The sequence below is a fragment of the Phyllobates terribilis genome, unplaced genomic scaffold, assembly GCF_046119375.1.
Source record: "Phyllobates terribilis strain yellow unplaced genomic scaffold, ASM4611937v1 Scaffold_12__6_contigs__length_324123572, whole genome shotgun sequence".
In the NCBI taxonomy this organism is placed as follows: domain Eukaryota; kingdom Metazoa; phylum Chordata; class Amphibia; order Anura; family Dendrobatidae; genus Phyllobates; species Phyllobates terribilis.
In genome coordinates, this window is record NW_027362772.1 from 146588118 (window position 1) to 146612487 (window position 24370).

The 24370-nt window shown below is 48.0% G+C and overlaps 1 protein-coding gene across 2 annotated transcripts in view; it reads left to right on the forward strand.

The window, feature by feature from the left end:
* The window catches only part of LOC141172296 (galactoside alpha-(1,2)-fucosyltransferase 2-like), a 243557-nt gene that overhangs the window by 30725 nt on the left and 188462 nt on the right, over positions 1–24370 (forward strand). The window contains exon 2 of one of the 2 annotated variants that reach the window (XM_073656332.1): positions 10883–10930. The exons of the other annotated variant lie outside the window; for it this stretch is intronic. The gene's annotated coding sequence lies outside the window, so the exon portion shown is untranslated. The remainder of the gene's footprint in view (positions 1–10882; positions 10931–24370) is intronic. 2 annotated transcript variants of the gene reach the window in all.

Sequence of the window (24370 nt, forward strand, 5' to 3'; positions counted from 1 at the left end):
TGTGCGCGATGTTTGTGCGGGTGTGCGCGGTGTCTGTGCGATGTGTGCGGGGTGTGTGTGCGGGGTGTCTGTGCGATGTGTGCGGTGTGTGTGCGTGCAGGCAGACATAGGCCGATGTGACACTACTACTCCCATCGGCCTATGTCTGTCCCCCGTCCACTCCTGCCAGCAGGATCAGCTCGATGGGAGCAGTAGTTCCCATCAGACTGATCCTGCTATTTAAATTGCCCTACTGTGTCCCCAATAAATGTTAAATACATGTCATTGGTGGCCAGTGGTTACCTAAAAGAAATTAGTTCATACATTACCTGTCCCCGCCGATCGCCACCTAAAATAAAGTAAAAAATAAAAAACTACACCTATACTCACCAAGACACCTAATTCCCCGAAGCCATCGATCTCCTGTAATAAAATATAAAATAATAAACCACAACCTTATCCTTACCCCTCCGTAGTAGTCCACGAGTGTCCCACGAAGATCTCCAGTTCAGAGCAGCCACATAGAATGTGACCGCTCTGAACCGCTGCCGCCGCTAGAATGACAGCATAAGCGGGTTCACCGGAGTTCAGGCAGCGCTGCTCCGGTTAGCTGCTTTACGGCCCTGCTGTATAGTGAGAAATTCCCACGGTACAGCAGTGCCGTAAAGGAGGTCTCCGGAGCTGCGCTGACTGAATGCACTCCGGTGACCTCAGTCAGTGGCTCCCGCTGCCGGGAGCGGACGTGTTCCCGGCAGCGTGAGCTTACAGCAGCCATGCACAGCTGTCACCATCTCCAGATGTGACAGCTGTGCATGGGAGATCAGCGCAGGAACGTGGACAGGTAACTATTATTTTTAGTAAACTAAGAATTAAATAAAATTGTGTGTTTTATTTCAAATAAATTATTTTTTTCTGGGTGTAGTGTGTGTTTTTTCTTTTTAACACTTTGTAGGTTAGTAATGGGGGTGTCTTATAGACGCCCATCATTACTAACCTGGGCTTCATGGCAGCTGGCGCTGACATGAACCCCACCACTATTACCCCTGCCACCGCACCAGGGCAGCGTGGAAGAGCGAGGCTAAGTGCCAGAGTTGGCGCATCCTATGGATGCGCCATTTCTGGGGCAGCTGACGACTGGTGTTTCTAGCCTGGGAGGGGGCCAATATTCATGGCACCCTTCCTGGGCTATTAATATCAGCCCCCAGCTGTCTGCCTAGCCTTTGCTAGCTATTAAAATAGGGGGGACCCCACGTCATTTTTTTGGGGGGGGTCCCCCATTTTAATAGCTAGTAAAGGCTAGGTATTCAGCTGGGGGCTGATATTAGTAGCCTGGGAAGCTCCGTGGGTTTTACCCCCTTCCCAGGCTTCAAACATCTGCCCCAGCCGTCTGCTTAACCTCCGCTAGAGACTAAAATTATGGGGGATCCCACGCCATTTTTTTTTAAAATAAATCCATTATTTTAACACTAAATGACATTTGAGGAGTTAATAAAGATGCAGTCCCTAAATTATTATTTATTTTTTAATTAATTTTTCCCAAAACTTTTGACGTGGGCTTCGCCATATTTTTTATGCCAGCCAGGTACAGCATCCAGCTTCTATGAACGCGCCATTTTCCGGGGCGGCTGCGGACTGCAATTTTCAGCGGGGGGCAGAAAGCTTGGGCCTCCCTGCGCTGCAGATTCCATCCCCCAGCTGCCTAGTTGTACCTGGCTGGACACAAAAATAGGGAGAAGCTCCACGTTTTTTTTTTTTTAATTATTTCATGAAATTCATGGAATAATTAAGAAAAAAAGGGCTTCCCTATATTGTTGTGTCCAACCAGGTACAAATAGGCAGCTGGTGGTTGGGGGCAGCCCGTTCCTGCCTGCTGTACCTGGCTGGACCCAAATATAGTGCAAAGCCCCACGTCAATTTTTTTTTAATTATTTCAGGAAATTCATGAAATAATTAAAAAAAAATTATGTGGGGCTTCGCCCTATATTTGTGTCCAGTCAGGTACAGCAGGCAGGAACGGGCTGCCCCCAACCACCAGCTGCCTATTTGTACCTAGCCGGACACAACAATATAGGGAAGCCCTTTTTTTCTTAATTATTCCATGAATTTCATGAAATAATTAAAAAAAAAAAATACGTGGGGCTTCGCCCTATTTTTGTGTCCAGCCAGGTACAACAAGGCAGCTGGGGGCTGGAATCCGCAGCGCAGGGAGGCCCAAGCTTTCTGGGCCCCACCCGCTGCAAATTGCAGTCCGCAGCCGCCCCGGAAAATGGCGCGTTCATAGAAGCGCCATCTTCTGGCGCTGTACCCAACTCATCCAGGGCCCTGGTGCGGTGGCTCACTGGGTAATAAAGGGGTTAAGGCCAGCTTGGCATTATCAGCTGGCCCTAAGCCCGAAATTCATGGGGTCACGCCAATATTAGACATGACCACCATGAATTTCTAGTAAAGTATTTAAAAAAAACACAAACACCCAGAAAAAAGTCCTTTAATTGAAATAAAGACACAATTCTTTATTGTTCTAAATTAAACCATACTTACAGTCACGCCCATTCCAGCTGAAGCCAACGATCTCCTGCAATAAAAGTAAAATAATAAAGCAACCTCATCCTTACCTTTCCATGGTTCCCAGGACAGCTTCAGCTCTGCTACATCGAGATGACAGGCTGGACCGCAGCAGAACGCTGCCATCCAGCCTGTCATCCCGCAGACACTGAGAAGCGCAGGCATGCTTGCGCTCCTCAGTGTCTCGCTGTGACGGCATCCAGATAAGCGGAGGTCATGTCCAATGAACTGAGCTCACCTCATGCACGTCACTGACAGCGTGGGAAAATTCTCCTGCACTCAGCGCTTCAGCGTGAGAATTTTCCCACGCTGTCAGTGACGTGCATGAGGTGCGCCGAGTTCATTGGACATGACCTCACCTCATGCACGTCACTGACAGCGTGGGAAAATTCTCACGCTGAAGCGCTGAGTGCAGGAGAATTCTCCCACGCTGTCAGTGACGTACATGAGGTGAGCCGAGTTCATTGTCGGCTCATCTGGATGCCGTCACAGCCAGACACTGAGGAGTGGAAGTATGCCTGCGCTTCTCAGTGTCTGCGGGATGACAGGCTGGATGGCAGCGTTCTGCTGCGGTCCAGCCTGTCATCTCGATGTAGCAGAGCTGGAGCCGTCGTGGGAGCCATGGAAAGGTAAGGATGAGGTTGGTTTATTATTTTTCTTTTATTGCAGGAGATCGTTGGCTTCAGCTGGAATGGGCGTGATGGTAAGTATGGTTTAATTTAGAACAATAAAGAATTGTGTGTTTATTTCAATTAAAGGACTTTTTTCTGGGTGTTTGTGTTTTTTTTAAATACTTTACTAGAAATTCATGGTGGTCATGTCTAATATTGGCGTGACCCCATGAATTTCGGGCTTAGGGCCAGCTGATAATGCCAAGCTGGCCTTAACCCCTTTATTACCCAGTGAGCCACCGCACCAGGGCCCTGGATGAGTTGGGTACAGCGCCAGAAGATGGCGCTTCTATGAACGCGTCATTTTCCGGGGCGGCTGCGGACTGCAATTTGCAGCGGGTGGGGCCCAGAAAGCTTGGGCCTCCCTGCGCTGCAGATTCCAGCCCCCAGCTGCCTAGTTGTACCTGGCTGGACACAAAAATAGGGCGAAGCTCCACGTTTTTTTTTTTAAATTCATGAAATTCATGGAATAATTAAGAAAAAAAGGGCTTCCCTATATTGTTGTGTCCGGCTAGGTACAAATAGGCAGCTGGTGGTTGGGGGCAGCCCGTTCCTGCCTGCTGTACCTGACTGGACACAAATATAGGGCGAAGCCCCACATCAATTTTTTTTAATTATTTCATGAATTTCCTGAAATGATTTAAAAAAAATTGACGTGGGGCTTCGCACTATATTTGTGTCCAGCTAGGTACAGCAGGCAGGAACGGGCTGCCCCCAACCACCAGCTGCCTATTTGTACCTGGTTGGACACAACAATATAGGGAAGCCCTTTTTTTTTTAATTATTTCATGAATTTCATGAAATAATTAAAAAAAAAAAATACTTGAAGCTTCTCCCTATTTTTGTGTCCAGCCAGGTACAACTAGGCAGCTGGGGGATGGAATCTGCAGCGCAGGGAGGCCCAAGCTTTCTGCCCTCCCCCCCCCGCTGAAAATTGCAGTCCGCAGCCACCCCGGAAAATGGCGCGTTCATAGAAGCTGGATGCTGTACCTGGCTGGCATACAAAAATATGGCGAAGCCCACGTCAAAAGTTTTGGGAAAAATTAATTAAAAAATAAATAATAATTTAGGGACTGCATCTTTATTAACTCCTCAAATGTCATTTAGTGTTAAAATAAAGGATTTATTTTAAAAAAAATTGACGTGGGGCTTCGCCCTATATTTGTGTCCAGCCAAGTACAGCAGGCAGGAACAGGCTGCCCCCAACCACCAGCTGCCTATTTGTACCTAGCCGGACACAACAATATAGGGAAGCCCTTTTTTTCTTAATTATTCCATGAATTTCATGAAATAATTTAAAAAAAAAATACGTGGGGCTTCGCCCTATTTTTGTGTCCAGCCAGGTACAACAAGGCAGCTGGGGGCTGGAATCCGCAGCGCAGGGAGGCCCAAGCTTTCTGGGCCCCACCCGCTGCAAATTGCAGTCCGCAGCCGCCCCGGAAAATGGCGCGTTCATAGAAGCGCCATCTTCTGGCGCTGTACCCAACTCATCCAGGGCCCTGGTGCGGTGGCTCACTGGGTAATAAAGGGGTTAAGGCCAGCTTGGCATTATCAGCTGGCCCTAAGCCCGAAATTCATGGGGTCACGCCAATATTAGACATGACCACCATGAATTTCTAGTAAAGTATTTAAAAAAAACACAAACACCCAGAAAAAAGTCCTTTAATTGAAATAAAGACACAATTCTTTATTGTTCTAAATTAAACCATACTTACAGTCACGCCCATTCCAGCTGAAGCCAACGATCTCCTGCAATAAAAGTAAAATAATAAAGCAACCTCATCCTTACCTTTCCATGGTTCCCAGGACAGCTTCAGCTCTGCTACATCGAGATGACAGGCTGGACCGCAGCAGAACGCTGCCATCCAGCCTGTCATCCCGCAGACACTGAGAAGCGCAGGCATGCTTGCGCTCCTCAGTGTCTCGCTGTGACGGCATCCAGATAAGCGGAGGTCATGTCCAATGAACTCAGCTCACCTCATGCACGTCACTGACAGCGTGGGAAAATTCTCCTGCACTCAGCGCTTCAGCGTGAGAATTTTCCCACGCTGTCAGTGACGTGCATGAGGTGCGCCGAGTTCATTGGACATGACCTCACCTCATGCACGTCACTGACAGCGTGGGAAAATTCTCACGCTGAAGCGCTGAGTGCAGGAGAATTCTCCCACGCTGTCAGTGACGTACATGAGGTGAGCCGAGTTCATTGTCGGCTCATCTGGATGCCGTCACAGCCAGACACTGAGGAGTGGAAGTATGCCTGCGCTTCTCAGTGTCTGCGGGATGACAGGCTGGATGGCAGTGTTCTGCTGCGGTCCAGCCTGTCATCTCGATGTAGCAGAGCTGGAGCCGTCGTGGGAGCCATGGAAAGGTAAGGATGAGGTTGGTTTATTATTTTTCTTTTATTGCAGGAGATCGTTGGCTTCAGCTGGAATGGGCGTGATGGTAAGTATGGTTTAATTTAGAACAATAAAGAATTGTGTGTTTATTTCAATTAAAGGACTTTTTTCTGGGTGTTTGTGTTTTTTTTAAATACTTTACTAGAAATTCATGGTGGTCATGTCTAATATTGGCGTGACCCCATGAATTTCGGGCTTAGGGCCAGCTGATAATGCCAAGCTGGCCTTAACCCCTTTATTACCCAGTGAGCCACCGCACCAGGGCCCTGGATGAGTTGGGTACAGCGCCAGAAGATGGCGCTTCTATGAACGCGCCATTTTCCGGGGCGGCTGTGGACTGCAATTTGCAGCGGGTGGGGCCCAGAAAGCTTGGGCCTCCCTGCGCTGCAGATTCCAGCCCCCAGCTGCCTAGTTGTACCTGGCTGGACACAAAAATAGGGCGAAGCTCCACGTTTTTTTTTTTAAATTCATGAAATTCATGGAATAATTAAGAAAAAAAGGGCTTCCCTATATTGTTGTGTCCGGCTAGGTACAAATAGGCAGCTGGTGGTTGGGGGCAGCCCGTTCCTGCCTGCTGTACCTGACTGGACACAAATATAGGGCGAAGCCCCACATCAATTTTTTTTAATTATTTCATGAATTTCCTGAAATGATTTAAAAAAAATTGACGTGGGGCTTCGCACTATATTTGTGTCCAGCCAGGTACAGCAGGCAGGAACGGGCTGCCCCCAACCACCAGCTGCCTATTTGTACCTGGTTGGACACAACAATATAGGGAAGCCCTTTTTTTCTTAATTATTTCATGAATTTCATGAAATAATTAAAAAAAAAAAATACTTGAAGCTTCTCCCTATTTTTGTGTCCAGCCAGGTACAACTAGGCAGCTGGGGGATGGAATCTGCAGCGCAGGGAGGCCCAAGCTTTCTGCCCTCCCCCCCCCCGCTGAAAATTGCAGTCCGCAGCCACCCCGGAAAATGGCGCGTTCATAGAAGCTGGATGCTGTACCTGGCTGGCATACAAAAATATGGCGAAGCCCACGTCAAAAGTTTTGGGAAAAATTAATTAAAAAATAAATAATAATTTAGGGACTGCATCTTTATTAACTCCTCAAATGTCATTTAGTGTTAAAATAAAGGATTTATTTTAAAAAAAATTGACGTGGGGCTTCGCCCTATATTTGTGTCCAGCCAGGTACAGCAGGCAGGAACAGGCTGCCCCCAACCACCAGCTGCCTATTTGTACCTGGCCGGACACAACAATATAGGGAAGCCCTTTTTTAAAAAAATTATTTCATGAAATAATTAAAAAAAAATTGACGTGGGGCTTCGCACTATATTTGTGTCCAGCCAGGTACAGCAGGCAGGAATGGGCTGCCCCCAACCACCAGCTGCCTATTTGTACCTGGTTGGACACAACAATATAGGGAAGCCCTTTTTTTCTTAATTATTCCATGAATTTCATGAAATAATTTAAAAAAAAAATGCGTGGGGCTTCGCCCTATTTTTGTGCCCAGCCAGATACAACTAGGCAGCTGGGGGCTGGAATCCGCAGCGCAGTGAGGCCCAAGCTTTCTGGGCCACCCCCGCTGCAAATTGCAGTCCGCAGCTGCCCCAGAAAATGGCGCGTTCATAGAAGCACCATCTTCTGGCGCTGTACCCAACTCATCCAGGGCCCTGGTGCGGTGGCTCACTGGGTAATAAAGGGGTTAAGGCCAGCTTGGCATTATCAGCTGGCCCTAAGCCCAAAATTCATGGGGTCACGCCAATATTAGACATGACCACCATGAATTTCTAGTAAAGTATTTAAAAAAACACAACACCCAGAAAAAAGTCCTTTAATTGAAATAAACACACAATTCTTTATTGTTCTAAATTAAACCATACTTACGACCACGCCCATTCCAGCTGAAGCCAACGATCTCCTGCAATAAAAGTAAAATAATAAAGCAACATCATCCTTACCTTTCCATGGCTCCCACGACAGCTTCAGCTCTGCTACATCGAGATGACAGGCTGGACCGCAGCAGAACGCTGCTATCCATCCTGTCATCCCGCAGACACTGAGAAGCGCAGGCATACTTCCACTCCTCAGTGTCTGGCTGTGACGGCATCCAGATGAGCCGAGGTCATGTGCAATGAACTCAGCTCACCTCATGTACGTCACTGACAGCGTGGGAAAATTCTCCTGCACTCAGCACTTCAGCGTGAGAATTTTCCCACGCTGTCAGTGACGTGCATGAGGTGAGCTGAGTTCATTGGACATGAACTCGGCTCATCTGGATGACGTCACAGAGAGACACTGAGGAGCGCAAGCATGCCTGCGCTTCTCAGTGTCTGCGGGATGACAGGCTGGATGGCAGCGTTCTGCTGCGGTCCAGCCTGTCATCTCGATGTAGCAGAGCTGAAGCTGTCGTGGGAACCATGGAAAGGTAAGGATGAGGTTGCTTTATTATTTTACTTTTATTGCAGGAGATCGTTGGCTTCAGCTGGAATGGGCGTGATGGTAAGTATGGTTTAATTTAGAACAATAAAGGATTGTGTCTTTATTTCAATTAAAGGACTTTATTCTGGGTGTTTGTGTTTTTCTTTAACTTTGACTATGGGGTTAGTAATGGGGGTGTCTTATAGACGCCTCTCCATTACTAACCTGGGCTTGATGTCAGCTGGCATTATAAGCTGACATCAACCCCAACCCTATTACCCCCTGCCACCGCACCAGGGCAGCATGGAAGAGCGAGGCTAAGTGCCAGAATTGGCGCATCCTATGGATGCGCCATTTCTGGGGCGGCTGACGGCTGGTGTTTCTAGCCTGGGAGGGGGCCAATATTCATGGCACCCTTCCTGGGCTATTAATATCAGCCCCCAGTTGTCTGCCTAGCCTGTGCTAGCTATTAAATTAGGGGGGACCCCACGTTATTTTTTTTGGGGGGTTCCCCCATTTTAATAGCTAGTAAAGGCTAGGTATTCAGCTGGGGGCTGATATTAGTAGCCTGGGAAGCTCCGTGGGTATTACCCCCTTCCCAGGCTTCAAACATTTGCCCCAGCTGTCTGCTTAACCTCCGCTAGAGCCTAAAATTAAGGGGAACCCCACGCCAATTTTTTTTTAAATAAATCCTTTATTTTAACACAAAATGACAAGTACAGTAATCAACACTATCACTGTACTTCATATATATGTGACTGACATGTTTCTATCTATCTAATCTATGTGTGATTCTCTATTCTTTCTATTCTAAATTGTCGGGTACAGATGCTGAATTGCCGGCCGGCTTTCTTAAAGAGACGGTGCATGAAAACACTATTATTTTTTTAAATAAATCCTTTACACTAAATGACAAGTACAGTAAGCAACACTGTCACTGTACTTCTTATATATGTGGCTGACATGTTTCTATCTATCTAATCTATGTGTGAAGCTCTATTCTGTCTGTTATAAATTGTCGGGTACCGCTGCTGAATTGCCGGCCGGCTTTTTTAAAGAGACGGTGCACGAAAACACTAATATTTTTTTTAATAAATCCTTTACACTAAATGACAAGTACAGTAAGCAACACTGTCACTGTACTTCATATATATGTGACTGACATGTTTCTATCTATCTAATCTATGTGTGATGCTCTATTCTTTCTGTTGTAAATTGTCGGGTACCGGTGAATGCCGCTGCTGAATTGCCGGCTTTTCATGTCATTCTACATTATTCTTAGTTGTTTTACTTCATGTAGAATTAACCTACAAGGAAAGAAAGGGTTTATTTTCATTCCGATATTTGTGTCCCATTGACTTGCATTGGTTTCCGGTATCGGAATCGGCGATATCCGATACTTTTTGGGTATCGGCCCGATCCAATCCGATACGATATTTCCTGATATCGGAAGGTATCGCTCAACACTAGTGCTTATGCATACTATGATCTCCGGGACCACACTCCTCATCCCTGTCTGGGATGTGGATGTGTCTTTCTGTCTGCGGCCAGACTGCGCAGGTATTGCGCTTGCGCAGTCTATAGAGGCTTCTGACAGAAGGACACATCCCTGATTATACTATAGATACCAGTCATGTATTGTCATATAGACTGTACAGGGCCATACCTAGGGGAATCAAGGGGGGGGGGCATGTGACCGGGGTACAACCGCCAGGGGGGTGCCTTCGGGCCACCTCATGCGGTGGTCAGAGGTGTCTACCAGGCAGCTGCATTTTGCATTCGACCATTCTCTGAACTGGCTGTGGAACCGACAGTCGATCAGAGAAGGGAGCTATGTACGGGCTCATACTGAATACAGGGGGCTATGCGGGGCTCATACTGCATCTAGGGAGCTATGTGGGGGCTCATATTGTATATAGGGAGCTATGTACGGGCTCATACTGTATATAGGGAGCTATGTGGAGCTCATACTGTATATAGAGAGCTATTTACGGGCTCATACTGTATATAGGGAGCTATGTACGGGCTCATACTATATATAGGGAGCTATGTGGGGGCTCATACTATATATAGGAGGCTATGCGGGGGCTCATATTGTATATAGGGGCTATGCGGGGGCTCATACTGTATCTAGGGAGCTATGCGGGGGCTCATACTGTATCTAGGGAGCTATGTGTGGGGCTCATACTATATCTAGGGAGCTATATGCGGGCTCATACTGTATCTAGGGAGTTATATGGGGGCTCATACTGTATATAGGGGGATGTCAGCATACTTAATTCTGCTCAATATTAAGTCATACAATTAATATATTTTTTTTATTATTTTGTTAATATTTTTAATATTGAGCAGAATTAATTTCAGCCTAGTGGTTCGGCTTCCACAACAGTCACGGTCTCTCATGTGGCCCCTCAAGGAAATTAATCTCCCACCGCTGCTCTACTATATTGTATATAGGGCTGTGTACATAATGGAAAAAAAATTCCATCATTTTCCGTCTACAGATGTGACCAAAGCATCTGTGAGTTAGTCACATGACCAGTCACATGATCTATAAAAGGGGATCATGTGACATGTCACGTGATACATTGGGTACCTGTGGGGGGGGGGGCACACCTTCTAAACTTCCCAGGGCCCTGACTACTCTTAATCCACCCCTGGACAGAACATTATCACGATGTCTAAGCCCTCCATTGTCTGATATGTAAGACTTGGCAGGTGCGGCTCTAGGACATGTAAACCACCCATAACCCTGCCTTTATTCTTTATACCATTTTCCTGTAAATGAGAAAAACTCTTCTCACTTTCTGCAGCATTCATGCAAATTTTAACAAAATGTAACTCCTTTTCCAGGATCCATGTTCCATGAAGATGCTGCAGTCCTGTCCTTCCAATATAGAGGTGAGACTCACGTTGTCATCCAAAATGTTTAATAGTTTTCTATTAATGATCTCTATACTATTGTATCTTATTTATTACATAATGTCCATACAAGGATTTATACCTCTGTGCTGTGGAAAATGTCCTTATATTTTAGGGAAATTCTAATTTAGCACAAATATGCATCAGTCAGGTATAACCTCATGGGTGGAGATCAGAGTGGTAATCTATGTTGAAGAGAATCTTGAAGGAGTTTTCATTTTTTTTTCACAATATTTAGGAGAGCAAAAGAAATCATTATAAAATAAAGAAATAAGTCTTAGACACTCCTCCTAACCCCCGCTGCTCAAACTACGCAGTTCTGGTCATCTTGGCTGAGTTTGGCAGTGATGATGTCCTATCCATCAGTCTCCTGACTCTGCAACCGATGACTTATGGAAGGGACATCATCACTTCTGGTGCCAGTGGAGACCATAGTTACCACAGCAGCATGGGATTTAATTCCTTAGCTCTCTTTAATTGAGGAAAGTCCTGGAAACAGCCATATTTTTTTGTATAGCACTGTTATTTATACATCGTATAGCACAATTATTTGTTTGAAGTTTGAAGTTCGCCATTGACAATCTGGATGATCCAAAGGAGGCATGGGAGAAGGTCATGTGGTCATAATAGACCAAAATAGAACTTTTTGGTATCAACTCCACTTGCCGTGTTTGGAGGAAGAAAAAGTATGACTACAACCCCAAGAACACCATCCCAACCATGAAGCATGGTGGGGGGGACATCATACTTTGGGGGTGCTTTGATGCAAAGGTAACAGGACGAATGCACCATATTGAAGGGAGGATGGATGAGGTCAAGTATCGCGAGATTTTGGCCAACAACCTCCTTCCCTCAGTAAAATCATTGAAGATGGGTCATAGCTAGGTCTTCCAGCATGACAATGACCCAAAACACACAGACAGGGCAACTAAGGAGTGGCTCCGTAAGAATCATTTCAAGGTCCTGGAGTGGCCTAGCCAGTCTCCAGACGTGAACCCAATAGAAAATCTTTGGAGGGAACTGAAATGTAATGTTGCCCAGCGATAGCCCCAAAACATGAAACATCTGGAGAAGATCTGTATGGAGGAGTTTGCCAAAATCCCTGCTGCAGTGTGTGCAAACTTGGTCAAGAATGCAAACAAAGGTTTTTGTACCAAATATTAAGTTCTGTTTTTCTATTGTAACAAATACTTATTTCATGCAATAAAATGTAAATTAATGATGTAAAAATCATACAATGTGATTTTGTGGATTTTTTTTAAGAATCTGTCTCTCACAGGTGAAGTATTCTTTGTAGGTGGGAAAACGTGCAAAATTGGCAGTGTATCAAACACTTATTTTCCCCACTGTATTTGATTGCACTATTTATTATTATTATTATTATTATTATTATTATTATTATTATTATTATTATTATAGCGCCATTTATTCCATGGCACTGTGAAAAGGGGTATACATAGCAAATACACCTACAATAATCTTGAACAAAACGAGTCAGCAATTGGTACAGGAGGAGAGAGGACCCTGCCCGCAAGGGCTCACAATCTACAAGGGAAGGGTGAGGATATAGTAGATGGGGGTAGATCTGGTCATACAGTGGTATGGTGGAGCGGTGTTTACTGCAGGTTGTACGCTTGTCGGAAGAAGTGGGTCTTCAGGTTAATTTTGATGCTTTCCACGGTAGGTGAGAGTCTGATATGTTGGGGTAGAGAGTTCCAGAGTAGGGGGAATGTACGGGAGAAATCTTGTATGCAATTGTGGGAGGAGGAGATAATAGGGGAGTAGAGAAGGAGATCTTGTGTGGATCGGAGGTTGCGCGCAGGTAAATACCGGGAGACTAGGTCACAGATGTATGGAGGAGACAGGTTTTGGATGGCTTTGTATGCCAAGGTTAGGATCTTGAACTTGAGTCTCTGAGTAATAGGGAGCCAGTGAAGGGATTGGCAGAGAGGAGAGGCCGGGGAATAGCGGGGGGACAGGTGGATTAGTCGGGCAGCAGAGTTTAGGATAGATTGGAGGAGTGCAAAAGTGTTAGAAGGGAGGCCATAGAGCAGTACGTTGAGGGCGGAGATGATGAGGGCTTGTACTAGTGCTTTTGCAGAGTCTTTGTTGAGGAATGTGCGGATCCGGGATATATTTCTGAGTTTGAGTCGGCAGGAAGTGGAGAGGGCTTGGATATGTGGTTTGAAGGAGAGATCAGAGTCCAGGGTTACACCGAGGCTGCGAGCTTGTGTTACTGGAGAGAGTGGGCAGTCATTAACTTTGATGGATAGGTCAGATGGGGGGGTTGAGTGAGGTGGGGGAAAGATGATAAATTCAGTTTTGTCCATGTTAAGCTTTAGAAATCTGGCAGAGAAGAAGGGTGAAATAGCGGACAGACATTGTGGAATTCTGGTTAGTAAGGAGGAGATATCGGGTCCCAAGAGGTAAATCTGTGTGTCGTCAGCATAGAAGTGATACTCAAAGCTGTGAGACTCTATGAGCTGTCCCAGGCCAAAGGCGTAGATAGAGAAGAGCAGGGGCCCTAGGACTTAACCTTAGGGGACGACACAGACAGATAGGGGGCGAGATGAAGAGGTGGCGTGTGAGTGGGAGACGTTGAATGTCCGGTCTGTTAGGTATGAAGAGATCCAAGATAGGGCCAAGTCTGTGATGCCAAGAGAAGAGAGAGTCTGTAGTGAAAGGGAATGGTCCACTGTGTCGAAGGCAGATGACAGGTCCAGGAGGAGGAGGACAGAGTAGTGACGCTTAGATTTGACGGTTAGTAGGTCATTGGTGACTTCAGTCAGAACAGTTTCAGTGGAGTGGTGCAGTCAGAAACCTGATTGTAAGCGGTCGAAGAGGGAGGAGGAGGAGAGGTGGGAGGACAGTTCAAGGTGGACGTGTTGTTCCAGTAGTTTTAAGGTATAGGGGAGGAGTGATATGGGGCGATAGCTAGACAGAAAGGATGGGTCAAGGGAGGGCTTTTTGAGGATGGGTGTGATTGAGGCTTGTTTGAAACATGAGGGGAAGACGCCAGTTGTTTGTGGCAGGTTGATGAGGTGGGTTAGGGTTGGGATGAAGACTGTGGAAAGGTTAGAGATTAGGTGGGATGGGATTGGGTCGAGTTCACAGGTGGTGAGGTGTGATTTGGAGAGTAAAGAGGAAACTTGATCTTCTGTAATGGTGGAGAAGCTGGTTTTGGAGGAGGAAGGTTGGGTAGATATGAGGAGGGGCTGTGGGGACTTGAAGCAGACGCTTTTGTCTGATGATGTCAATCTTCTGCTTGAAGAATGAGGCAAAGTCTTCGGCTGAGATGAGAGGAGAGAGAGGAGGCATTGGGGGACGGAGGAGAGAATTGAAAGTGTTGAATAGCTGTTTAGGGTTGCGAGACAGGGAGGATATGAGAGATAAGAAGTAAGTTTGTTTTGCTGCAGTGAGTGTGGACTTGAGAATGGTGAGGGATTGTTTGAATGTGATGAAGTGCTCGTTGGAGCAAGACCTTTTCCATCTCTGCTCAGAAACTCTGGAGGCGCGTCACAGTTCTTTAGTCTAGTTGGTGTGCCTGGGTTGCCTATTGATTGTGCGGGCTTTGGTGTGTGTGAGAGGGGCGACCGAATCGAGAGCTGCAGCTGTTGTGGTGTTATATAAAGCAGCAGCAACGTCTGCATCGTGTAAGGAACTTATATCTGTAAGAGGGAGGAGAGATTCAGAGAGTGAGTGTAGGTCAAGGTGTTTGAGATTTCTGCGAGGAGGTGTAAGTTTGTGGAGTGGGGTTTGTGAACCTGGAGAGGAGCGGGAAGAGAATGAAAGTAGGTTGTGGCCAGATAGAGGGAGTGGTGAGTTGGAGAGGTTAGATAGGGAACAGAGGTGGGTGAAGATGAAGTCCATTGTGTGGCCATCTTTGTGAGTGGCTGTGGAAGACCTCTGAGCAAGGCTGAAGGAGGAAGTGAGGGATAGAAGCTTAGAGGCAGATGAGTAGGAAGTGTCAATGGGGATGTTGAAGTCACCCATGATGATAGTGGGGATGTCAGTGGAAAGGAAGTGAAGTAGCCAGGTGGTGAAGTGGTCGAGAAAGGTGGTGGCTGACCCTGGGGGATGGTAAATGACAGCCAGTTGGAGGTTGGTGGGGGAGTAGATGCGCACACAGTGCACCTCAAAAGAGGGGAGAGTAATGCAGGGCAGTAGTGGCATTTGGGTGAAGGCACAGGTATCAGACAAGAGAAAGCCTACTCCTCCACCATGTTTGCTGCTGGAATGGGGTGTGTGGGAAAGGTGGAATCCACCGTATGAGAGTGCAGCTGGAGAAGCTGTGCCAGAGGGGGTGAGCCAGGTTTCGGTCATGGCGAGGAAGGAAAGTTGGTTAGTAAAGAAAAGATCATGAATATAGGAAAGTTTGTTGCAGATGACGCGCCCAGGGGATGGGGACGACTCGGCGCCCGGGCCTTGCTGTTAGTTTTGGGGGATGCCGCGGTGGCCGGCTCCCGGGCCCGTACCCTGGGGTCACTCTTAAAAAGGAAAGGGGGGAAAGTTTATTTGGGAAAGGGGAATGTTCGTGACGCCACCTGCGGTTTCTGGTGAGGACCACCAGCGCTGCAGCAGTCCTCTGAGGCTGGTGTTCGGGCAGCTAAGATGGTCTAGCTCCCCACAGGTGGAGCTGGGCCTCAGGGCAGCGTAGGTAGAGGGAATGCAGGGATGCAGGACAGAGGAGACCCAGGCGGGTCAGAGTAAGAACAGGGACAGACACGATAGTCACTTCAGTACCTTTTACTGGTGGTATTCAAGGCACAATCCGGAGCACTGTAGGGTGAGGGGTGCATTTCAGGACTCTCCCCAGTGAGCGGGTGTAGGGTCTCCTGTTTCTTGCCTTTTCCTGGTAAGTTTATGACCTGCCTGGAGCTAGGCCTAACTATGCTCTGTCTTGCACCGGCTGACCTTGTGGTAGGGCCTTCTGTTGGAGGTCACTCTCCCTGCTTGCGGGGCCTCCGTGACTCCTGGCTCTGGTACGTATCAGCTTCTGGTGAACCTGGGACATGTAGTTCACCAGGGGTTCCGGTTGTTTCTGCTGGTCCTAGAGATCCTTGCAGACACGGACCCAGTGTCCGGTATGTGGTGTTGTTGTGTCAATGAAGGGAACTCCAGAAGGCCACACAGAGATGCTGGATGGTAGGTTTAAACAGGCGTACTTTATTCCCCTGCTTCCATCTCCTTCTGCCCCCCTTACCCAGCCCTCCCCTCGTCCTGCCTTGTTGCCTCCTCCCCATTACATCATCGTTACTAGGCAGAAACTGAAACAAGAAAAACAGCCAACCAATCATAGATGTAGTAACAACATCACACGGTATATGGTTATGGGGTGAGCTGGTTAAGCTCCTCTGCCCCCTATGTAGCTCGCTCACTCCACTTGCCTTCGGCCATGCTCGGGCCCTCACTAGGCTTCCCACTGGCAGTAGGCCTCGCTACTCTTCACCGCTCTTATGGCGTCGGCACGCCTTGGGCTCACTAACTTGAGCTTCACTCTAAGCTTTCTCACTAGAGGAACTGAACTGAGAACTCTGTCCCTCTCTGGCTCTGAGCAGGGACTCTGTTCTCGAGACTGAGCTCGACTTTGTATTCAGACCTGTACTTGCTGAACTCTCCAGAGGAACTAACTGCCTAGCTCCACCTTCCCTTTTTATATCCCTAACAGGCTCCCTCTGGTGGTCTGAGTTGGAAGGTGGAGGTGTGTGTTTGCTGTGAGGGCCTCTTGTGGAGGAATCCGTCCATGCACCCCCTAGGATCTGTGGCACTAATGCACAGCAGGGCGCCACACAGACGGAGGGAGCGAGCATTCCATAGAGCTCCTGTTAGTGCAACTAGGGAAGTGGGGGCTGGGTGAATGTTAATGAGGTTAGAGCGGTTGCGAGAGTTTGTGACAGATTGTGGATAGGTGGAAGTGACTGTGGGGATGTGGTGAGGAGGGCCAGGATTTGGAGAAATATCGCCAGCAGTGAGGAGGAGCAGAGAAAGTGTTAGCAGGTGGGAGCAGCCGAGAACATGAGGTGGCTGTCTGTGCTTAGAGACACAGGATTGAATGTTGAGGAATAGATCTGAGGAGGTGGTGAGGTGGATAGGGAGGATGGAGGGAGAGATGAAGAGTTAATTACTAGGTGTAGGGATTAGAGGGGTTAGTAGAAAGTGAAAGACTATAGGGGAGAGATTGAAAACTAACAAAAACATGGTTAAAAGAGAATAAGCTAAGTGTGAGTTACCTGACTCCTGCCCTGACTAACTGCCTCTGAAGTAACTGCCCACACTTGGAGACGAAGACACACCCCGCGGAAGAAGACGCGTGCAACTACCCCGCACGCGTGCACCCTTTAACGAGCTTCTAAATATATAGGGCACACTAAACCATCAGATGAGGGGCATTGTGGGAGCTGCTTGTGGATAAATTAGCAGCTGCTCAGATCACCAGGAGATGGCTGGGTGATCAAAGGCAGAGCTAGGATTCAGTAGGCTCTGCAGTTTAGTGACGCGCCCCCTGGGCCGTGGGGTACTCGGCTGCCGGGCCTATGGATGCTGGTATGGGGGATATCACGGTGGCTGGCCCGGTCCGTGACCCAGGGCGGTCAATGAAAAGGGGGGATTATTTATACGGGATTTGGAAAGTTAGTGACGCCACCTGTGGAATGCGGCTAAAGGGGCCGCCGCTGCGGAGCAGTCCTCTGGAGCTGGTGTTACGGCAGCAGGGATGGTGTGGCTCTCCACAGGTAGAGCTAACTCCAGGGCAGTGTAGGTGGACTAGGTTGCACTAGGCGTTGTAGTGCAGTGAGGGAAAGATGGCGCAGATTAAAGAATGGACGGAGGCAGTGCGGTGCAGTCATCCGAGTCTTTACTCACAGTTCTTATGATAGTTCAACCGGTGCACTGTACAGGTGTCAGCCTCCCACGTCGCGCTGCGTTCACCAGGCAGGGGTTCAGCACTTCCTCAGGCAGATTAGGAGTACCTGACAGAACCCCACTTTTTTTAGTTCTTAGCTAGACCGTCTTCACGCTGAGTCTTTCTCCCTCCTGCCCTGCGCTGCCCACTCTCAATCCCGCTCGGGTGCTCTGAAGTCCCTCCTGTACGTTGGAGTTCCCGGACCTGCTTGACCTTCACGGGGATTAGAATGCGGCTTCGGCAACTGACCATATAAACCAGAAGCCTCCGGTTTTCCCAGCCGAGACGTAGAGTAACACGGCTGGACCAGGGGCCGGTCCCCTTCTTGCGGCCTACGATCCTTCTGTCTTCTGACAGATTCGGGGCGTACGGGTACCGTCCTGCACTCGCCATACCCCCTGGGATCCCTTCTGTAGATCAGAGCCTACTCCTCTGCTCTCCTCCTGGGCCTCTATAGCTAGGCGCCACTTGTGGAGCAGAGCTCCTAAAGAGACTCTGCTCCCAGACTGCCTTCCTGAACTGTTCTTCTGAACTGAACTCGCCACCCTAAGATGGCTTCACTTTTTATACCTCACTGTATGGTGCTCCCCTAAACTGCTTCATCCACTCACACCCACTACTGGTTCCCCCTACCTCTGGGTTCCCCCCACTCCAGCCAGGGACAGGGCTCAGCAGCTACAAACATGCATCTTGCCCTTCCAGCCGGCCTGGAGCAGTGTAGTGTTGGATGCAGGTGTTGGGGTTCCGGGCAGCACTCCCTCCTTACCTGAGCGAAGGAGACACCACACCTCTGGGTGAGGTGCAGTACCTCTGTGGTGACTGAATACTCAGGGGCGCCACATTAGCACCTCTAAACATCAGATAAAGTCTACAGTGGGGAAAGGACAGACATATGTGAGTATTGAATGGAATGTGACAGATAACAAAGCAGAAATATCAAGCAGAGATATTGTACCATTAGATTGTGTCAAGGGGGGAATAGCAGCACATGACAGACAGCAAGCAGAGGTATTGTACCATTAGATTGTTTCAAGAGGGGAATAGCAGCACATGACAGACAGCAAGCAGAGATATTATACCTGTGTGAAGAGAGAAGGAGACGGGTGCCAGTCCACTGCCTCTGAAGTAACTGCCCACACTTGGCGACGAAGACACACCCTGCAGAAGAAGACGTGTGCAACTACCCCGCACGCGTGCACACCTTAAGGAACTTCTAAATATATTTATATATATTTATAAATTGGATAGCACTATTATTGATGAGCGAACGTGTTCGTCACTGCTCAGTACTCGCCCGAGCATTACGGTGCTCGACAAGCTTGGCGCTCAGCGAGTATTTCCGAGTTGCTCGGGCGGGAACTCATGTCCTTGCCCTGCATGTTTGGCTCTCTTTAGAAGGCCAATGAACATGCAGGGATTGCTTGACATGCACTGTAATGCCGTAGCCATGTTGGTTGTGGGCATTACAGTGATTGGCTGGCCGCACAGCGTCATCAGGTCTATATAAGACCGGGCGCCGCCATGCTCGTCACAGTCTACCCCAGAACCAGGCAGAGTAGGGAGAGCTGCTACTGAGTCAGGGAGAGAATTGCTTGTTTAGAGTTAGTATAGATGTTCCACAACATATACCTATATATCCATCTGAACTAACAGTCCTTCTGAGGACTAATCCAGGTGCATATTTGCACTGGTGAAGGTGATAGCAGGAGTTAGGCAGGCAGGCAGGCAGTGTATGTGGGAGACTGCAGTGCATATAGTGCAAGAGGGTCCATAGCACGTTCCTGCTGCTGCTGTTCTTACAGATATTTGTAGACATAGCCCCATATATCAGGGGTCTCTGAAGAATAAAATTAGTAACTTACAGGCCTGCAGATTAAAACCGTGGTTCTCTGTCAGACATATCACATATAACAGTGTTCCAAAATCAGTCATTTCTGCCTTCCATTTCGTTGCAGTGTGTCGGTCAAGCTATTTAAACCCGTGGTTCTCTGTCAGACGTATCACATATAACTGCGTTCCAAAATCAGTCATTTCTAGTGAACGTGGAAAATATTGTCCTCCATTTAAAATGGGCAAGATGCGTGGCATGGGATGGGGAAGTGGACGTGATGGTGATGGTACATGCAGAGGCTGAGGCCGTGGGCAAGCTGAAATTGTGCCACAACAAACACTCGCATTGTGTCGCCCGACCTTCCTGTCCCAATTGCTAGGGGACCGCAACACACCACCATTGAACCCAGTGCAATGTCACTTTGCCACCACTACTACCTCCCTGTCTTCCACATGGTCAAGTCTCAGTAGCCGTGAGTCTGGACCGCATATTCCTCACCCTGATCCTCTTTCCTCCCACCATGCCGAGTGCCCGGAGACGACTGATCCCACACTTGGACACTCAGAAGAGCTGTTCACTTTTCCATTTGTAGATTCGGGCCTCTCGCCCGGCTGACCACCCGGCAGGAAGAAGCAGTGTGGTGGCCGCAGACACAAGGCGGGAAAGCATTCCCCGCAACATCAATATGATGGAAGTTTGTAGTACAACTGTTAGGTCTTCCGGAGTCTGGTTGTTTATTAAAGACTCTGCAGATAACCCCAAAAAGCCATTTGCACCACCTGCCAAGCCAGCATCAGCAGGGGTATAAAAACTAGCAGCCTGACCACCACCAGCATGATCAGGCACATGGCAGCAAAGCACCCTACTAAGTGGGTGGAACCCCAGAGTCCAGAAACAGTGTCTGTGGGTGACACCACTGCTTCTTCTGCTGTTTTCATGCACGCCAATCCCCTGTCCGTGGCGCATGTGAAGATGCCTCCCGCCGTCCTGCACGTGTCGTTGCACAATCTCAAATACCACCATCAGCAAACACGTCCTTGTCCCAGAGCAGCGTTCAGTTTTCCCTATCCCAGTCCTTGGAACACAAGCGCAAATACGCAGCCAATGCCCCACAGGCCACATTACTAAATTCACACATTTCGCGACTACTTGCGCTCGAAATGTTGCCTTTTAGGCTCATGGACACAGATGCTTTCTCCAACCTGATGACGGCGGCCGTCCCTCGGTATTCGGTCCCCAGTCGCCACTATTTCTTCCGATGTGCCGTCTCCGCATTACACGAGCACGTGTCCCACAACATTAGCCGTGCCCTCAACAACGCAGTTACTGGGAAAGTTCACCTAACCACGGACACGTGGGCAAGTGCTTGTGGGCAGGAACGGTACATCTTGCTGACGGCACATTGGGTTAATATAGTGGAAGCCGGGACCCAGTCGGACATTGGGACGGAACACTTTCTCCCGATGCCGAGGATTGCGGACCCTGGGTCAATCAGGGTTGCCCCCCACATTCTACAGCTCCTGCATCTCCTCCTTTTCAGCCTCCATCTCCGAAATGACCACATCAGTCAGAAGCTGGAAGCACTGCAGCACTGCCTCGGCCAAGCAGCAACAGGCTGTGCTGAAGCTAATATGCTTAGGTGACCAACCGCATACCGCTGAAGAGTTGTGGACAGCTCTGAAAGAGCAGGCAGATCTGTGGCTGACACAGCTGAACCTACAGCCAGGCATGGTCGTGTGTGACAATGGCCGGAACCTGGTGGCGGCTCTGAAGCGAGGCAAGCTCACACACGTACCATGCCTGGCCCATGTGCTTAACCTCGTGGTTCAGTGGTTTCTCAAAACCTACCCAGATCTGTCGCATCTGCTTGTCAAAGTACGCCGCCTGTATGCCCATTTTAGAAACTCAGCTACAGCTTCTGCCCTTGCCATGCTTCAACAGCATTTGCAGCTTCCAGCTCACCGACTGGTGTGCAATGTCCCCACATGTTGGAACTCTACATTGCAAATGTTGGAAAGGATTTGTGAGCAGAAGAGGGTAGTTGTTGACTACCAGCATCAACACAGCCGTCTGTATTCAGGTCAGACTACACATAAGACCTCAGGAGTGGACATGGATGTCAGACATCTGTACCATACTCAAAAACTTTGAGGAGTCCACCAAGATGGTGAGCGGCGATGACGCCATAATTAGCATCACCATCCCGCTTCTTTGTCTTCTGAAACTCTCTCTGCTCACAATTAAAGAGGATGCATTGCAGGTGGAGCATGATGAGATGGAGCAAGGAACCATACAGGGTGATTCCACACAGCCCAGCCTCATCTCATCCCAACATGGATTGGGTGACAATGAGGAGGAGGAAGAACAGGAGCTAGCTTCCTGCGCTATAGACGGTACTACCTGCACAACTGTCACGCCGTCTGTTCAGCGTTGATGGCCTGGCCTGAGGACAGGGAGCAGGAGGAAGAGGAGGAGGTTGAGGAGGAGAGCATGGTCAGTCGTCCTCTTGGTGAGTCCAAATAGAAAGACTGGGCTCACTATACACAATAGGTGCCAAGAGCCAAAAAATATTTTACATAGATCAGAATAAGGTTCTGGCACTCAAAAACGCAATAGCATTGAGATCCACAGGTTATGTATGTCCTTTTATTGATGTACATACAGCAAAGTCCAATTGAAAGGAAGATTTCTGCCCAATGTTTCAACCCACACGGGTTTTCCTCAGGGACTTCAAAAAATAGTTCCAAAGTATATGAAAAAGACAACAAAACGCAGAAATATCAATGACCAAGCGATCGTCTTTCTATGTTTACCCCTCCCCTTTTTCCTTATTTGGGCTCTCCCTTTCTTTCCCCATGCACGCATTCATGCTGACATACGGCAGTATCATGCGCCCTTCACAGCACATACAGCGTATTCGCTAGCTTGCGTTCCACATACCGGAACCTGCGCTCCAGCAGACCGGAAACAGGAAGCTGACGCTTCATGGAGCGCTGTATTTAAAGCTGCCCTGTCAGTGCAGCGCGTGCCACACATTCAGGACTCACTCTGCAGAAACAGGTAATTTCTATACCCAAATTAGCATTTTCACTTGTTCTTTTCTGAAACCGCCGCTATGGGTTAACTACTTTGGATCCTCTTCAGTGGGACATGTTACCTTTTTGATCCTTCTTTTTTTCTAGGACCATTGCCTGTCATTCCCAAGCTTCGTATATTAAACAGGTAATTCATTGAGGGACCCTCACATTTCAGATATATGGACTATATATTATAGACTCTGAGTGGTGTACTATCTTGTTTCAGCTACATAGGGTTACTCCAGGTGTAGTGTATTGGTTGTGGCCATATTCTACTATTCCACTGACCAGTTGGTATGTATATATAAAAAATTCCTATATCCCTGATTCTCCATCAATTCTATGAATTTTTCCCAACATCATAATCTTTTTACTATAGGATATCCCACATTCACTAATCGCAGCAAGTCCTGACCATAAACTTTTCAACTCTCCATACGGGTATTATAAATTTTATATGATTACTACCACAATGACATTAATATAGGATCATGATTGATATTTATTTTCACTATGCATAGATATCACAAATTTTGCTGCTTGATCTTTTTCTCCTATGCTATTTATATTTTTTACTTATTTGAAGTTCTCATGATGGAACAGTTCTAATATTGTAACATTATGGTTCCTTTTTTGGGGAATGACTACTGTTTCTCATTCTATACCTACTCTCTATAGATATACCTATGTTGTTTCAATGATGTATGTACATGGTCATTGATATTTCTGTGTTTTGTTGTCTTTTTCATATACTTTGGAACTATTTTTGAAGCCCCTGAGGAAAACCCGTGTGGGTTGAAACGTTGGGCAGAAATCTTCCTTTGAATTGGACTTTGCTGTATGTACATCTATAAAAGGACATACATAACCTTTGGATCTCAAAGCTATTGTGTTTTTGAGTGCCAGAACCTTATTCTGATCTATGTCCTCTTGGTGAGGACATGTAAGTCTTGCCTCTTTGCAGTCTGGCACACATGGCCAGATTACTGGTTGGTAATCTCACTGGTTGGTGACACTTATAGACCCACACTACAAGTGTGGCGCCCCTGAGGGTTCAGTCGCCACAGGGGTACTGCACCTCACCCAGAGGTGTGGTATCCCTTTATCTCAGGTAAGGAGGGAGTGCTGCCCAGAACCCCAACACCTGCATCCAACACTACACTGCTCCAGGCCAGCTGGAGGGGCAACATGCAATGTGTTTTCCTGCTGAGCCCTGTCCCTGGCTGGAGTGGGGGGAACCCAAAGGTAGGGAGAACCAGTAGTGGGTGCGGGTGGAGGAAGCAGTTAAAGGGAGCACTTTTACATGAGATATAAAAAGGGAAGCCATCTTAGGGTGGCAGAACAGTTCGTTCAGTGAGTGAGGACAGTCAGTCTGGGAGCAGAGTCTCTTTAGGAGCTCTGCTCCACAAGTGGGGACTAGCTATAGAGGCCCAGGAGGGGAGTAGAGGAGTAGGCTCCGATCAACAGAAGGGATCCTAGGGGGTACGGCTAGTGCAGGACGGCACCCGTACGCCCAGAATCTGTCAGAAGACAGAGGGATCATAGGCCCCAAGAAGGGGACCGGCCCCTGGTCCAGCCATGTTACTCTACGTCTTGACTGGGAAAACCGG